At 26.9% G+C, this 18,445-nt stretch overlaps 1 protein-coding gene across 2 annotated transcripts in view; it reads left to right on the forward strand.

The window, feature by feature from the left end:
* Positions 1-18,445, forward strand: part of Pdp1 (PAR-domain protein 1) — a 76,346-nt gene that overhangs the window by 4,799 nt on the left and 53,102 nt on the right. The window contains exon 1 of one of the 2 annotated variants that reach the window (XM_067271493.1): positions 11,592-11,707. The exons of the other annotated variant lie outside the window; for it this stretch is intronic. The gene's annotated coding sequence lies outside the window, so the exon portion shown is untranslated. Of the gene's footprint in view, positions 1-11,591; positions 11,708-18,445 lie in introns of those variants that run through there. 2 annotated transcript variants of the gene reach the window in all.

Here is an 18,445-nt window from a genome sequence, read left to right on the forward strand (position 1 = left end):
CTTCAATTCAAAACTTATATTTGCCAAAAACTTTAGACTTAATTAGATTTTCTCGTCAAACAAACTGTATATACCGTAATTATACCAAGTTCGTGTTTGTTACTATTTTTTCTTTTTGTTTTTTTTAATTAAGAAATCGTTATACTTCTGCATTTAAGTAACTTTTACGGAGAAGATCTGTGTTAATAAAATACGATGTAAGGTAATAATAAAAACTATTATTAATTAATCTTTCAACATTATTTTAATTATCTGAAATAAGAAACAGACGTAACGTATTACGTCACTCTTTTACGTCATTTATGAAGAGGATTAATGAACGTTACTTTTTGTTTTGATGAAAACTTTATTGTATTTTATTATTCGTTTATAAAATAAAACATTAACCATCAATCTTTTATTTTAAACAAAAAAACAAAAAAAAAAAAAAAAATCAAAAAATCCATAGTTTTTATAGTAAACCGAGAGCTGATTGGTTAGTATCAATAAAACAACAGGGACAACTGACTGATAGATTTCCACGAATCAATTGGCCAGTTTTTACGAAGCAATCATCGGTTATTCTTATTATATTATTGGTTAAATTATATAAATTACATAATTTAGAACACGGCCTCCAGTCACTGACTAAAGCGCTACTACCTCTATTGAAATTAGAATAAATGTTTTTCTGTTTTGAAATTATTAACCTCAAATATTTTTGTAGTTTTTGATCTTCGTGTTAAAAAAATATATATATATAAGAAAATTTATAAATATTGTTGCCATACCAAATTTCATTCTAGGATGCTCTACTGCTTTCAGTTTTTCATTAAGTTTATTTTTGTTAATGGTGTTGAATGAAAATACAATCTCAGTAGAAAAGGTTATTAGAACATAATTGAATCTATTTTCATATTAAGACTTCAAACGAATATAAGCTTTTATTTGTGAGATAAGAGAGTATCTATGAAATTTTATGGAAGAAACAAACAACACGATTGTTGTATATTTCGAAATAAATCTATTGTTTTAACGCCATTTTAATTATCTAATTTATAATAGCCGTATTTTTCCTTTTATTTTAAGTGAATCGACAAGGAAAAATATTATATATATATATTTTAAAATTATCCCTACAATTTAGTGTTAACAACCTTTATATTACTTGAAACCATTTTGTAAAGTTACTTAAAGTAATATAATACATTAAACAGCCAACATTAATTAAAAAAACGTCTATTGTAGATCTTACAGGCGTGAAAAATAAAGAATTGGGTGTAATTTTATTTATAAATAATTAGAAAAATTATAAATTTAATATTAATATAATAAATATTTTCGAAAATCCAATAATATTTAGAAGCAAGAATTTATATTATTAGATGTTTCCCCCCGACGTGAGCATGAAATAGTAATCGTATTATGAATCATAAGTTATTATCAGAACCGAGATTAAATTAGATCAAACGAAAAATTCGTTTAAATGTTATTTATAGGTTTATAGTTCATAGTAATTGTAGAGAACATATACAGTATATTAAACTATAATCTTTATTGAATGAGGCATAATTAAATTGATTAATAAAAGAAAATATTGATGAAATTCTTGATATAATAATCTTTTCTGTAAGAGTTTATTTTATTAATTTAAAATTAGCTTAAATATACTAAAATTTAAAATTATTCAATAAATGTATAGAAAAAGGGTACAAACATCATTAAATGTATCGTTATTTAAATTTTTCGAATTTTTAATCATTACTAAATGTTCGAAGTGATTGTCAAACTCTTATAAATAACTTACTACCGAATAAAATTAGGTAGAACGTCAAAAAAATAATATTTTCAAGCACTTTCAGCATAAATTTAAGACTTTCACAAAGGAAACTAATTAAACATCATTAAAATTTTGAAGGTCTAACTGGTTATTTTGTAAGCTAATTGATACTTTTTATTAAAATTAAGTATTATATTTTGATTAGAAAGCATACTTAACTTGTCAAAAAAAGGAATATATGGCCCAATTGGTCTCCCCGCGTGTTAGGGGAAGCCAACAGGCCATTTTACACGTCAAAAATATTTGTTACAAATTATTTATTTTCATTTGCAAGAAATGAAATGAAATTTCTTTTAGTCAATTTTTTTTTAATCTAAAAGCTACAATACAATTTTACTACTGCGGGCCTCAAAAAGATAAATAGTCTGGGCCTCTCTCGACCTCTGGAAACGTTTCGTGAAAGTTACATAAAATTTGTAAAAAAATGAGTTTATAAATTTAAAATGATTATCTTACCTATCAATAATCTGTGTAATTTATGATTAATAGATACGAACGTAACCATTATGTGAATTTACGACTTACTTTTACTTGACATATATATTTATTTGATCGATTGATCAATAACGCAAAGCTGCTATCAAAGAAATAATAATTGAACGTCTCCAATTCAAAAAGAAATATTTATAAATTTTGATAGTAATTAAAATAATCAATTAATAAAATCTGCAGTTTTATAATATTTCAAATTCCAGTTATTAGAAAATGACACACAAAATGTATTACGACAGAGCCATAATCACAGATAAAACAATTTACCACGACAGACCAGACATCACACTCATTTACAAACACAATAAAATCGCATAGATTATAGACATATCCATTCCAAACACACAATATACAAAACACGTGCACTGAAAAATCAGTAAGTACACAGGAAATAAGGCATTTGTGGAGGATGGATAAGGTTTTTATTGTACAGTACCTGTCGTTCTCTCCTCTACAGGTGTCATACCACACACATTACAATAGGACAGAAACACGTACATCACACTACAGAAGGCCGCCATATTGAATACATGTCATATTGTTAGGAAATTCCTGAATACCGACACACTTATTTAATTTTTGTTTTGTTTTGGTCACTGCGTTGACTACGGTCCGACATAGTACACAGCCACCGGTGTCAACCGAGTACGGTATAACTCTGACACACACACCTTACGTTTCTGAGAACCAATATTTATTTTCTTACAAACGTTTTCAACCTGATCTACAGGCCATCGTCAGATACTTTAAATTTTTCTGGAACGTTTTTGTACCAATACAAAAACGTTCCAGAAAAATGTGTGTGTCAAAGTATTCAAAGAATCTGCGTTTTTCATGAACTATAGAAGGCGCTGCATTTTTACAAAATGGCTACTTTATCTGGGTCGCTTGTAACTAGTAACTAGTAATATAAAATGAATCATATATTACTGTCCGATATAATGATATATGCTGCTTGTAGCTGTTTATCAAGAAATTTTATAGAAGGAGAACAATTATTGCTAGCGGGACACGTCATTATGTGGTATCGAAACAAGTGAGCGAGATCGTTCTATACATATTTGTGCCCTTTGTGTTAAAAACATCAACTTTGACATTGTCCTATCAGGGCTGGATTTACAAGTAAAGAGCTAGGTAAATTGTTGCTTAGGGCTTCGACTTTCAAGGGGCCTCAAACATTTGTACAAAAAAAAAAACTAAAGTCAAATTTTGTAATAAACATTTTTTTGCAAACAAATCTACTTTACTTTTTATCTTGTGTAATATTTCATTAATTTTTTCTAAGAATTAACATAAGGTCTTTAAAAAAATTGATAAACCGATTTTAAAAAAGATTTTTAATGGAATGGTTATAAAAATTTAATTAAACTCAGTTATAAAACAGAAGACTAGTGAAACCTCGCATCTTTTTCTTCCAATAACTGTATTGAATCGGAGAGATAGTCTGATTTAATTCTTTTCTTTTTATGATTGACTTTTAAAGTTGTAAAGGGTTGGTAAGGGGACTTACAGAGTTCAGCTTAGGGCTTCGAAATGGCAGTTTATGGCAGGACTTACACGAGTGTAAACTTCCTTTAGGTTCCCGTTCTTGTCTTTTTTTTAATGTAAATTTACGTAGGCTAATATAAAGCCCGTAGCCCACGATATTTGATATTACATAAGATTTAGGATGTAGCTAGGTACTGTATGCTGAATCCCAGATCATGACTGAATATGGCCAAGCATAGAAGTTATTTTTGCATGTCTGACGCTCAAGGCAAAAGCCTAATTTACCGACGTCTCTAAACTCGGCATTAAAGGGGGAGAATAGCTAACTTTTAAATTCTTAAAAACATCCGTTGCTTAAAACTACTGGTAGAAGAAAAATATTTTAAAAAATTTCCTTCTACTTCGTTATATAATTTGGACAAATTTGGAAATTGTGTTATTACAAAACTTTATGTAGGCCTATGACCACGTTTCGAAGAATACGAATTAAAAATTTCATCGTATTAAAACACATCTTTAATTATTCTAATCACAGAAATCTCTTTTTATTTTCAGTATTCTTATTATCAGTGTTGATAAATTACGAGTATTATAATCACGTAAATAATTGATATAAACGGTGATAAATCTTTGTATTCGTAAGAAATTACACTTAAAATAAGAAATTCGTTGAAAAAAATAATAATAAATAATATTTTAAATAGTCTCTTGGCTTAAGTTTGGTAGGAGATAATAAGTAAACATAAATAATAATGGAGTTATAGGGCCTATATTAATTTTAAAAAGCGTTTTATTTCCACATATAGCATTGGTTCATAATTATAACTACCTCAGTTCTTGAAATTAAAATAATTCCTAGAAACTCGAATAGATTTAAATAATATTTTGGATACATAAAATAGCTTAATGTATATGTCATGCATTACGAAACGATTCGTTTCATCCGCATAAATTGAACTAAATGCCCATTTCAATATTTTATACTAATATAAATCCATAGATTTAAATAATATTATCATAAATTTAGTTGAAGTTTAGTATGCCATACACAGTACAGATTTAAATAAAAATTTGTTTAAAATCTGATTTGATAGAATGCACGTCGATTTAAATTTTATATTTTTATGTGCATTCTATCTACTAAAAATATTTCAATTCTATCAAACTTACCCATGTAAAGTGCAATATTTCATTTTATTATAGACAGCTTTCATAAAGTTTTCAAATAATATCCTAAGATTTAAAAGGTTTTTGAAAAAACTGATAGATACAATAAAACAAAATAAAAATATTTTGTATCTATCAGTATTTATCTATTACATAAAGCTGTAATTGTGTTTATTTCGAATCTATTGTAATTACTCGCGTGCTTGTGTAATTTCAAAAATAATTATTACCTAGAATAAGTCTACGTGCAATAATTATATACTGTACGATTGTACTTCACCCTTTCAAAAAAGTTATATTTCATAATGTAACTCATTTATACAGTACAAGTTATATGTATGCTGTTAACACAGATTTAACTCAAAATATAGTATTTAGTTGCTTAAACATGAGAAACAATGCTATAATATTGATTTCTAATGTAAGACTGAAGATTTTACTGTTTCATCTGTTTTATTTTATTAAAAAAAAAAGAAAAAGAAATTAACAGATAATTTATTCATCACTTTAATGCTTTTCAAAATTATGCGCATGAATTATTTCGTATAAATGAGCTCTCCATATGTACAGTACATTATGTAAATATTTTTTTAGTTTACAAGTGTAAACACTTAAAATAAACATTTAAAAATTAGCGTTTATATTTAAAATATTTTTAAATCCCTGTTAAAACTTCAGAAGTTTCTATTTGTACTAAGAAAATACAATGTATTTTATGAAGTTTAAATAACTATTTAAAAATTAAATGTAATAGTCATAATTTCGAATTATAAATATATGTGTGATATTCTTAAGAGCTATACTTTAGATATTCAAAAGGAGAAACTATGTAAACACGGCTGCTCAATAAATCCATTTTTATTAATACTCGTTTCTATTCAAGAACTTCGGTGTATTGCATAAAATGTTGGAAACAAAATGCTGTTTAATGCTACGAACGAAAATATACCGAAATAAAGATCAAACTACTTTATAAATACTTAGTTTCTTATCTGGATAGATCAAGCATTTCTAAATGACTTTTCTTAATAGTATATATAAATAATAGAGCTTATGAAAATGTGTTTATGATCTTTGTACAGTACATTATACCAACCACGACTTTGGCGTCATATTGTGGGAACTAGTTAGGATTTTGTTACTCCGATAACCACGTGTGTTGACATAACCAGAGAGGTAAAAGAATGCTACATTCAAAACATATCTCTATTTAGGACCTTGATCTTTGCTATCATTTATTGAAAAACTTAAACATTTCGCTCTTTGATTTATGCATACCGTTCCCTCTAAGCTGTTATTGTTTTTATTACTGTCGGCAAAATTGAATTGTACACATTCTATATTCTGATCAAAAAGTTTTCTTAAATATTTCTTGGATGGTGAAATCTTCCGTTATATAATCGATTTTCCTACTTCGGGTGTCATTTTTAAAGCACATACAGAACTTGATACGTAAAAAAGCAGATATTAATATTAATATATAAATAAAACTTGTCTTAGAGTATAATAACTGATTAGTGTTAAAATGCAGTTGTAAAATTACTTTAACGAGAAATTCATTAAAATGTTTTCATTACTTACTTTTTGCTTTACTAAAATATTTTGTGAGGATAATTAGAATCGTTTTTATCTAATATGATGCAGTTTTTAATTGGGCGATATTTAACTAGCAACTAATAATAATAAAAAATTCTTGCTAATTAATTTCCACGTACGTATACATAATTGTATTTCATATTCTACGTATACATGAAGATGTTTTAATTATTAGTATAGTGTCATTCGAATATTTTAATTATTTGTAAATTAACCACTCGATATAGTGAACAATTGTTCCATGTATCCTTTAACCATTGTAATAAACTGTTGATAATGTGAATAGTTTACCTCCGTCCTTTGAGAATTCACTATAACGACAGTCTACTGTAAGTTTCTTACTTATAAGCTAAACGACAAATTAGACATTTAATATGCATTCTACAAATAATAATGCATAGTAATGTTAAACAAGTAAATATTTACATACTGTTCTGTATACATTTACTAAAACCAAAATAACAAAAAAAAGGTAATAAAAATAAACAATCTTTGTGTGTTAAACGTTAATAATGGAAATTCTTTCGTTAAAATATGATAATGACATTCAAAATAAATAAATATTTTATGAAATTTAAAAGTAAGTAGTTTTTAGTTTACATTTTCTATTGACGGTTAATGAAGAGTTTATATTCTTAATGAATATATATGAGAAATTATTTATAAAAAATGGAAAGAAAATAATTGTTATTGAATTATGATGTAAAATAAAATAATTTTAATTCGTTTTTATTTTATTTTTTTGGAAGTGAAACGTTGTGTTGTCAATACAGCAGTAGACAGGGAAAGACTCACGCACACACAAGTTATAATTACTTATTGGGTCGCACTTTGTTATTACTTATTATTTTATCTAAATAAAAAATGTTTGTCATTTTTTTGTTAAAATCAAGAATAAAATCTCTATTATAATTTATTATTTCCGTTATTTTTATGGTTTGATATGAATTTACTAAAGTATAGCTTAATTTGAGCATTGGTTGTCATATGCTTTCATTTGTTACGCTGATAGCATCGCTGACTATTCTGTTACATACATGCGGAGAAATATAAATGGGATAAGATAACATCAGTCTGCAGTTGGCATAGCCAGTAATTAAGTTAGTGTGGGCTAAAGAAAATAAACTAAAATTACAGTAGTGTATGTTTTTATATTTTATTAATAATACAAATGTCAAAACGATAAAAACTTCGAGATGGCAAGGAAACGTGCATCAGAATTTCGTAAAAAGAAAATTCAACTTTAAATTTCAATTCAAATTATTAACATTTTCGGTAGAAAGTAGTCCAGACTGATTGATATAACCGAGGGGACCAAGGGACCTCTTGCCTACTCCAATGTCGGTTTCAAGTATTTCTGATTTACTACAGAAGATCAATAATTTATCCTGGAGAAAACGAACACGTTTACATCAGATTAGAATTTATATATATTTCGTTATTCGATTATTTAAATGTGGAAATTTCCTTCTTAAATGACCGAATGGTTTATTTGATGAAAATAGAATTAACAAGAAAAATGAGAGCAGTGGTTAACTGTTGCGCTGAATAGTCAAGCAGCGGAGGAGGATCTAAACATTTGAGAAGTAAAAGAAAAATAAATTTTCTCTTCATATTACTTATTTTTCATATTATTTTGCATATAATTCGTCGGTATTAGTGTTATCGTAGAGGAAAAGAAGATGTATATACCGTAAGCATATACAGTCTAGTTTCGTCATCAGTATTTCTACTATTCCTGCTAAAAAAACAAAGGGAAACGTGACGTTACTAATGTCTCCCCACGCCGTGTCTAACCTTTGTAACGAAATGAACGAAACAGTTTTATTCTAAAAATGAATTAATGTTGTTATCAAATATATTTTTTAAAAGCATAAACTCAATATTGACATACAAAATAAATAATTTTTATTATTATTGTTACTTAAAAAATTATTTTAATACGATTTTGTGAGGTAGGTTTACGTGACTTTCCAATGGAATTATCAATTCGTTTATGACTAAGGTTTGTTTCTTTTCTTTTTAAACGGTAGAAAGTAATGTTTAGAAAGTTGAATTATCGAACTAAAATATCAAATAAATTTTTTATTACAGACAAATTAAGAGAGTATTTATTAGCGAGGTTGAGGCCGAAGTTTTAAACGCGAAAACGTGTACGTCGGACGTTCGGCGCCGCTTTCCCGTAAGCCTAGAAGTTTGACAATGACGTTTGGAACGTCGAGCATGATTCCACTGACTTTCCAAATGCCATTGTCAAACTTCTAGGCTTACAGGAAAGCGGCGCTGAACGTCCGACGTACACGTTTTCGCGTTTAAAACTTCGGCCTCAACCTCGCTATTATATTTATTGACTGAACAAGGAGAAACATCAAGGCGTTGTTTCGCGTTACAATAAATTGAATATTTGATAATTGTTCAAGAAAATCAAAATGTTAATTTAAAAAATAAAATGAAACATCCGATTTGGTTAATGTTACCCTAGGTGCCAAGATGGCGGCTCGTCTCTGATTCCAGCAAGGAAGCAGTGGGACGCACGTTCTAATAACCTAACCTAACCTATTCTAATAATTTGGTTGCTAATAATTATGGTAATTTATTAGAATAGGTTAGGTTAGGTTATTAGAACGTGCGTCCCACTGTTTCCTTGCTGGAATCAGAGACGAGCCGCCATCTTGGCACCTAAGGTAACATTAACTTAAGAGTTACTTAAATTGCAATGTTGTCCACCGAATTTACGTCGAAATTTTATTAATTGTAGGATAAATCCTATGAGAAAGTGTATTATAATTTCCTCAAACGGACAACGTAAATGTAACATGATTCCTCTTTTACCTCTTAGAAAAATCTAAGACTATATGAAAAAAATAGATTTTATACTGTAATATTTCATTTAGTAACTACAAATCTCGTCTTAGTGTAATTTCCTTTAACCTCGAATATGTAAATATTCCTAATCTGTGGTACAATCGCAATTCTTAAATTACATTAGCATACTTAATTATGATGATATATTATTTTATTGTCTTCCTTGTTATTCGAAAGCAATCATATCCCGTGTAAAATATAATTACCTATACGCAGAACGAGCAGCGAAATGGCCATCAAATTCTTCATATTTTACTCGTTATTAATAACTAACTGCGAATAATTGAATAGTTTAATTTTATACGTGCATGAATTTAAATGAATAATTTCCTTGAACATTTCCTTGATACGTTGCACATAATTGAAAGCTAGATTGTTAAATTCATTTAAAAAAATCATTTTTAATGAACTTAACTATAATGCATTTATAGCATAACACTAAACAAATTCTTGTAAAAAGACTAAAAATTTCATTTTTATTGTATGAAATTTAGCTTTTAGTTTTCGTCTTACGTATTGTGTTGATCTGTTCCGGTCCTGTAAATTTAAATTATTTTTAACGTTCGAAACATCTAATGCATTAGCGAGGTTGAGGCCGAAGTTTTAAACGCGAAAACGTGTACGTCGGACGTTCAGCACTGTACGTCCGACGTACACGTTTTCGCGTTTAAAACTTCGGTCTCAACCTCGCTATTAACAATGTTTTGCCATTTTAATATAGAATACCATTAGATTAAATATTATAAAGCATATATATATATACATACAACAGCTTTCAGATTATATGGATTTGAAAAGTATCGATATTACTCTAGTCTCGTTGGACGTACAGAAGTGGATAAAAAGTAGGAAGCACGCGACTTCATTTTGTTTCCTGTGTCTCCCCCCTCATTAATCTTGACTGACAGTTATTTACTGTAAATGGAAAATTTCTGTACATCTGATGCAAACGAACAAATAGATTTATTAAGCTTGACTAATGACAAGTGTTACTAATTAACCTTCGAGTTTCTGCAAATATTTACATTACAAGCGAGCAATTATACTCTTATGTATCAACGATATAATCCAATTTAATAGGAAAAAAAAAAAGGAGGCTTGATATTTACGTTATAATTGTATTGTACAATATGGAAGTAATAAATCGAAAAGTTAGTTAAGGAAAAAATTTGTGTAAAGACATAAATTTTATTCTCAAAGAGCACGACGGGAGTCGAAACTGTTCGTTGAATCTTCCAATTATAGAAGCAGTTACATCTCACGCCGAACGAAGGGGTGAGGTTTTAACTCTTTACCAGAAATAATTTTTAAACAGGCAATGCGATTTTTAAATATATTTTTTTACGTTACAGCATTATAGTGTATATATATATATGTATAGGCTATGCATAAATAATTCGACGTAACGTAACTTATTTATCTACGTTTTATAAAGTATTTTATCTAAATGAGGCATCACGCTGTGCCAATGAGACGAACCACTACTGTTATGAGTAACGAGTACAGTATCCATTAAAACGATGTACTGAGTCAGATAATTTATTACGCTCATTTATTAAACAAAAATGCTTATCGATAATGTGAGTTAACTACTTTACATTCAAATCAGTCAACGCCGAAAGTGATTAATTAATACGCGATTCGAGTTCGAGTTTTCTTTACTAATAACACAAACACACACACACACAGAAACAATTGATTGTATCAATAAATAAACGCTTTAAAATAAAATGTAATCAAAATTTGTGATCATAGGAAACAGTTTAGTAGTTTCTAGAGATTTATTAATAAATAAAATTGTCGCTTTCACAATACGCATGTTAGTCGAAACAGGTCGGTAACAACACTTTGACGTCATCGCTGTGGCCAAGGTCATTCGTCAAGGTTACATGGCAGATGTGTTTTCAGAATGTATTCTCTCTAGACCGAAACGCCACCTAGAAAGCTTTTCCTTTCCTTTTTTTCCTAAAAGAATCGATAAAACTACGCTTGGCAACAGAAATACTTCCATAACTTTAGCTGTTTTTTTTTTTGTTTTGTTGTTATTGTTGTTTTTGACTCGCAGGTTAGCACCGATTACGTTTCGTATTGCTATACACTGTAGAATGTTGTCCCGCATTTTTAAAATTCGGCAAAATTTCTTGAAAATTAAGAGCTAGTATTTAATAAATTATATTTCTATTTTAAGTAAATAGAAAAAAAATTATTGTTTATCAAATTAATTACTGTTTCAGAAACAAGTTTTGTAAGAGTTCGTAAGAAACAAGTTTTTATAAGTGGGTAAGATCATTTCATATTTTGTTTTCATTTATTTATTTATTGCAACTTTCCTCTTAAAGCATCTACATCCAAATCACGTTCTAGGAATAATTAGGGAAGGAATAAATGATCAATGCGAGATTTTAACAATTATTAATGACTTTAATTATCATTATTTTTTTAATCTAATAATCAACCCAAATCTCTAGAAGGTAGTTTTCAATTTTTTTTTTCCTCAATAGAAATCTATCGACCTGTAATGCAGCAGTATAAATGGATTACTGCTCGTGTATAACGCGTATGAATCTGAATTAAAAATAAAACTTTTTACGTTAGTAATTTTCTTTTACTTTGGTCTCCCACATAAACAAACGTGTATAATTACGAAAATTGAAGGTACTTTACATGCAATTTATAAGAGTTTATTAGCACAGGGTATGATTAAAATCGATATATACTTATCAGTTTGTAAGCATTAAATCTTCATATAGAAATATTTATATTTTTAGAATATTGTATTGAATTTCGCTTTATTCATTCATTCTAATTAAATTATACAGTTATTTTTACTGTTAATATTTTAAAATATAAACTGTTTATTGTTTTTCTCTTTAGATTATAAATCAATAATGTTAAATTTTGTTTAGAGCCACATTTTACTTTAATTGATGTTAATATTTAGGACATTAAAAACATTAGAAACATATAGGAAACTATTTTATATATTTCTATATATCATTTATTTTCTAAACAATATAAACAATTGTTAAACTAGTGGATAATTTCTTTTAAAATAACAGATAATGTTGTAGTTGTATTTAATTTCTTTTTCAATGTGGCTTGTGATTATCAGAAGATTATACTCTAGGGAAAAAGTGGAAAATCATTATTTTAAAAAGAGGAGAGTATTCGTTTCTGCCTGCCGATGTTCATTAAAACTTATTGAGCCAGTTATTCCTCTAATTGAAACCGACAAAATATAATACACCCAATTTAAATTATTCATAGACTTTGAGAGTTACTTCTTATGTTAGAGACAAATGAAAGCAATAATAAATAAGTTCATAAATTGAACTTATTATTGTCGAAATTTTTTTCACTAATGAATACACAGCGGACAATTCAAAAATGAGTATAATTTTTTATTTATTATTTACACATAATCTACAGAAATCTAAACTTGAAAACAATCAGATTTTCGTCTTAATTAGAAAAAAATTACTTCTCCCATATTTATTCGGAAACAAATGGTTAATTCTTTCATAAAGCTAAATGAGCCTTGTAATGAAACGTATAAATTTCCTACTGTTAATTAATTTTTTTAAATTATCACCATTCTGTTTGGTAATAATTAGTTCTATTAGAATTTGAATGCGTATTCCCCTTAATTTCGTATAATATATTTATCAATTCTTCATAGAAATAAAATGTTTATGTTAATTTAAATAAATGTAATATAAATAAAATAGTATAATTTATTTGCTAAATATAATTATTGTTCATATAGGTCATAAGTAAATGTATTTTTTCTTAGTATTTAAAAAATTATTAGAAAAATCCAATTTTTTTAATCAAATCGTCACAAATAAAAACGTCAAAGTATTTATAAAACTGGAAAATATCATTCATTAAATTGTAATTAGTCTGGGATGAAGTTGTTACTAGTGATAGAGAATATGAGAAACTAGTAATATACCGTAATAAACTACATTCTCTTTATAATGAAATTTCTCTTTAGAAAAGTTATTGTGACATTAACAGGGACTTAAAATAACGCGCGTGAATTATTTGACACAAAAGGGCTTAACGTAAGAATGATTATTACTGTGTATAAGAAATATATTTATAGTTATTTGAATAGAAATCAAATAACTGAAGAAACTGTAAACACTAGCACTTGTAGTTCTTATGTGAGTTTCACGAGTATTTATACTAAAAAAGATATTTTTAAAAATATTTTACGTTATGAAAAAATACATTATTTTTTAAAATCAATTATAAAATCAAAACAAAATATAATATTTTATATAGAAATTCAGCAAAGTTTTGCTATTAAGAGAACAGATTTTTTGTTATATTTGTTAACTGCTTGAGATAAATCTTTTGATGATAATTCCTTAATCCTGTATTTATATTCTGTGGAGTAGATTTCACTGTTTAAAGAATAACAAATGATTGATGCACTTTAATATGTGTAATTTTTATTATAGTATAAAATAATTTATTTTTTTCTATATAAAATATATATGAAATAATAAACAAAGTAAGAATATGTAATATTATATCATACACTGGGTAAAAATTTTATTTCGTATTATGTAAATAAATGCAAAAATTTTAATTAAGAAAACAAAAACTATTCATTTATTAAATAAACATTGAATTAAATTAATTAATTATTTTAAATTACATTATGTAACTTATTAAAATGTTCATTGAGGTATTTATGTTAATAAAATTGAAATAATAAAGCAAGAATTAATACATTTGCAATTAGTGTGAATAATTCATTTGTTTTTTTTTTTTCAGTAACGAACTTAAAGTACTGACAAAGCATACATTACAAATTATAATATGTTTATAATTTATATAATATATAAATTATAAACTTTGTCAAGTTTCAATCAATAAGAAAGTTGGTAGAAAAATATACTATTTTAACGTATTTTATGAAAGTATATTAATATGGCATATATTTTTCTTTCAAGTTTTCTGTATATAATAATTTCAAATCATTGTTTAAGATTAGAGTAATAATCTTTCGTTTTCAATGGTTTTTCTCTATTATTTCTAATGATTTCTCTATATTCTGTATTCTTTTATATCATTTCGAAATTTGAAATTCAACGAATATAAATCACTCTGAATCGATGCGACAAACATATTATTTCAATATTATTTCATGCATAAACATTAATACATACATAAATACATATAAACTGTAGATCTGTGTATATAATTAATTATTTACAGGGATTAAAAATGCAGTTTTAGAAGTCAAAGATGTCATAATCTTTAATTAAAACAAAATTGTAAGTTGTAGAGCTTAGTTTTATGAAATGTCTTTTTATACGTAATTTATTGAACAAACTAAAATCATTTAATATTATCTCAATTGATTCAGTAATAACTCGTTCAATTTAAATTCATGATAAAGGCAATAAAAATTGACTACATTTGTAAGTATTATTAGCTAATTTATTTTCGTTAAAGGTTAATATTATGGTCTTTTGGAGAATAATATCATTTAATATCATTAAGTATTTTTGGAAGAAGCGCTTATTTCTTTTAGAATTTGAAAAGGAAAGAAATTTGTATTAAGAAACGATGCCACTAAACAAGATCTATTATATTGCCACAACTACATTAAACAACCTTTGAAGTGGATAGAAAAGTTATTAGGCGCCCAACTGTTTTATTAGAAGGTTATGAGAAGCTGATATTCCAAGGAAACATGAAATTTGTGGATAAGTTTTTCTTCCAAGAATTCAATTTTTAAATTATATTAGACGATAGATTTTTTATCTTTTATTTTTTATTTCTTTTTATATTTAAGAAAAGTGTAAAGTATTTATCAGGAAATTAAACAAGAATTTAATGATTTATTAGAATACGTTATTAATTATCGATTGCCAATTTCAATTTTTGAAGTTTTATAATTTAATTATTTTAAAAAAAATGTACTTCAAAAATTGAAAATCTGGCATTTTAGAGTTTTTAATCTGAATTTTCCAGCAATTCAGATTCAATTATATCGGTTTTAAATTATAAAATTTTTGAATTTAATATTAGTTAAAATTTCTAATAAACGAGTTTACTTATATGTGATGTATTAGGGTAATATAATTAATTTTTTCTGAAATATTTCTATAGTCCATTTTCACTTTTATGAAATTTTAAAATGTATATTATCATAATAAATATTACGCATATTCAGGTTTCAAAGTATTATTATAATTTCTGTTTTTAACAACATTGTTTATACAAAAAAATAATATAATGCAGGCTTAATTTATAATAATAATAATAATAATAAAATTTCATTAAGAAAATTTTTGCAGAGGCAAATTAAATAGTTTAGACTAATATCTTTAAAATGTAATCCAATATTATATTGTAATATTGTTGCATTAGACGTAACCACTTGACTATCTGAATGACTCAATTTGTTTGTTTGTACTATATAATTAAATCACTAAGCAAACAAGTGAATGAAGATTTTTTACCTTAACTTCTTTAAGAATGAATAAACAAATATTAACACTAAGGTAATCTACCCGTAGCCAAATGAATAAAACCACTGATCATTAATAGAACCCAGGATCTGTCCGCTTAGAATTTCCGGGTTTTCTTCACGTGTATAGGTGCAATTTTTCTGAATAGGTGCAAATTTCTCATAGCGAGTCCTCCCTGAAACACTCCCTGATTTGGCAGATCTCCCACGTGTTGATTTGCTACTAAATTAGGGTAATAAACATAATTAATGCATTCAGAAATTTCCGTATTTAATAGTAATTTTAATTAAAGATTAGTTAAGTAACTGTTTAAGGCGACGGACTAGTACACTTCATCTATACTGATACTGTGACTTGACTCACAGTAAGATCGCCGTTATGAATGAATGGAAAACCATGTCTGGGTTCGCATTATATATGATAAATTAAGAAACTCTGAATCGAGTTGAAAACACTAAGAGGGAATAATACTGTATTACAAAACAAGTGTGCACAGTGGCGTAGCTACATATTCAGAGCCCGGGAGTAAGTGTGCCTCTTGTTTCTCGGAAGAGGTCTCGCGAAATATATTTTGAATATTTAATTTAAAAACATATACAGTATTTAATTATTTCGAAGCTACTTGAAGCTGCGGTGTGAATTAATAGAAGTTCACCAACTTTGCGTATAGAAGTACGTAATATAGGCTACACATAATGCACAAAAATCATATACAACATTAAAATTAACCAATTAGCCACACGGTAAGTATATTAGGCCGTGCACAATACGAGTTTGGAATTTAACCCTTATTTGAAGAGAATTAAAATATGAAACAGTATATTATACATAAGTTATATTTTCTTTTGTACACGTTCAATGCCTTCTTAGTTTTGTATTGTGTTATTCTATATAACTATATTGTAAAAATTAATAAGGTGCATTATGAAAAAATAACGTATTCTTTAAATCCTATCGTCTTAAAAATCCTGATCACGGGCTTACTGCAGCGAGTAATTCCAGGTTTTTATTCGATAAGGATTTTCATGATTTATCATAAATAATTTGGGTCAGGACATAATTTTCTAGTTCTTATTCTGGCTGGATGATCGAACAGAATGTTAGATTATAGCAATAATAAACGCTAATAAATAATTAAATCATTCTCTCTTAATAGTAATTACTTTTGTCAATCTGATTTCAAGCTGGGCCTAGTGTCATATTGGAATAAAATATTTGCAAGATTTGTATATTGAGATGATGAATACTTATTTCCTGCATTTCTCATTTTTCTTAATACCTTTCTTTTTATTTCTGTACCCATCAAAAACTTATTGTAACATCAGAGGACTAAATTCTGTTAACATTTTGGAAGATGAAAGAGTGCAATAATATAATTATTTGTGGATGATCTTTTATTATTATTTATAAAATTTATGAGCAAACCAACGGCATAGTTCGTTTCATATGATACGATATTAGTTTGTTACTTAGCTACTTGCTACTTAGAAGCGCCCGATGATTGAAATTGTTAGATGAATCTATCTGTTTTGTGTGATCTTTTCTATTACAAAATAATCGAAAGGTTTAAATAATAATAATAAATGCAAAATTTGATTATTTTACAATATAGATTAGATATTGTGCAAATGATGTTAACAATATTTTTATATTTAATAACTTAACTTACATATTGTACTGTACATACTTTTAGAAAATGAGATTAAAAATGTTTGTTTATTTCTGTCATTCTTAGTAATTAATTTGAAAAATTATATAAGGATTTCGGTGTTTATTGACCTTTTAAAAAACTTTATCGATCATAAAAATAATATAGATCATACGAAATTTAATATTTCGATTTATTTAATAATTTCAATTACTGGCTGCATGCGGCAATTACTGATATTCCGATTTTCTAATTTTTGTAAGTATTCATTTATTTTGATAGGCCTAGAAGATGAAATACCAATGGAAATAAAAATGTTTAGTTTTATTTGTTAAACACTAGGTATATAACATTCATTTTTTTTTTATTTTGATGATATACGTCATTATTCTTAGTACAGTTTCAATTATAAAATTATGGGACGATAGTAATGTTTTTCTATATGCTATAATTTGAATATAATCATCATTTATCTGATTCTTGAAAAAGTTTAAAGCTAATTTGTTTACAAAATAAGAATTAAAATTATATTAAATATTAATTGCTTTTAAGCAGTTTTCTTCGCCCGTCTAATACCTAAATATGGGCTAATTTCACACAGAAAGTTCACCCGGAAGGCTCACTCACCCTTGGCAGATCGCCCACGTATTGCATTGCCTTATTCTATTAATCCAGTTAACTCATCAAGAAAATTTCACTATTCTAGAAATCAGGGTCCTCCTAATACATTTAAATGCTATGGGTTAACATCAGGAGCCCATTTTCTTAATTTTAAAATATATATATATATACAGTACTTTTTTACATCGAAATACTGGTATAAATCAAAATAAAATTGGAAAGTAATTTACAGTGTAATAAAAGTGTAAAAGACAA

Source organism: Centruroides vittatus, unplaced genomic scaffold, assembly GCF_030686945.1.
Source record: "Centruroides vittatus isolate TY-2023 unplaced genomic scaffold, ASM3068694v2 contig_4, whole genome shotgun sequence".
Lineage (NCBI taxonomy): Eukaryota > Metazoa > Arthropoda > Arachnida > Scorpiones > Buthidae > Centruroides > Centruroides vittatus.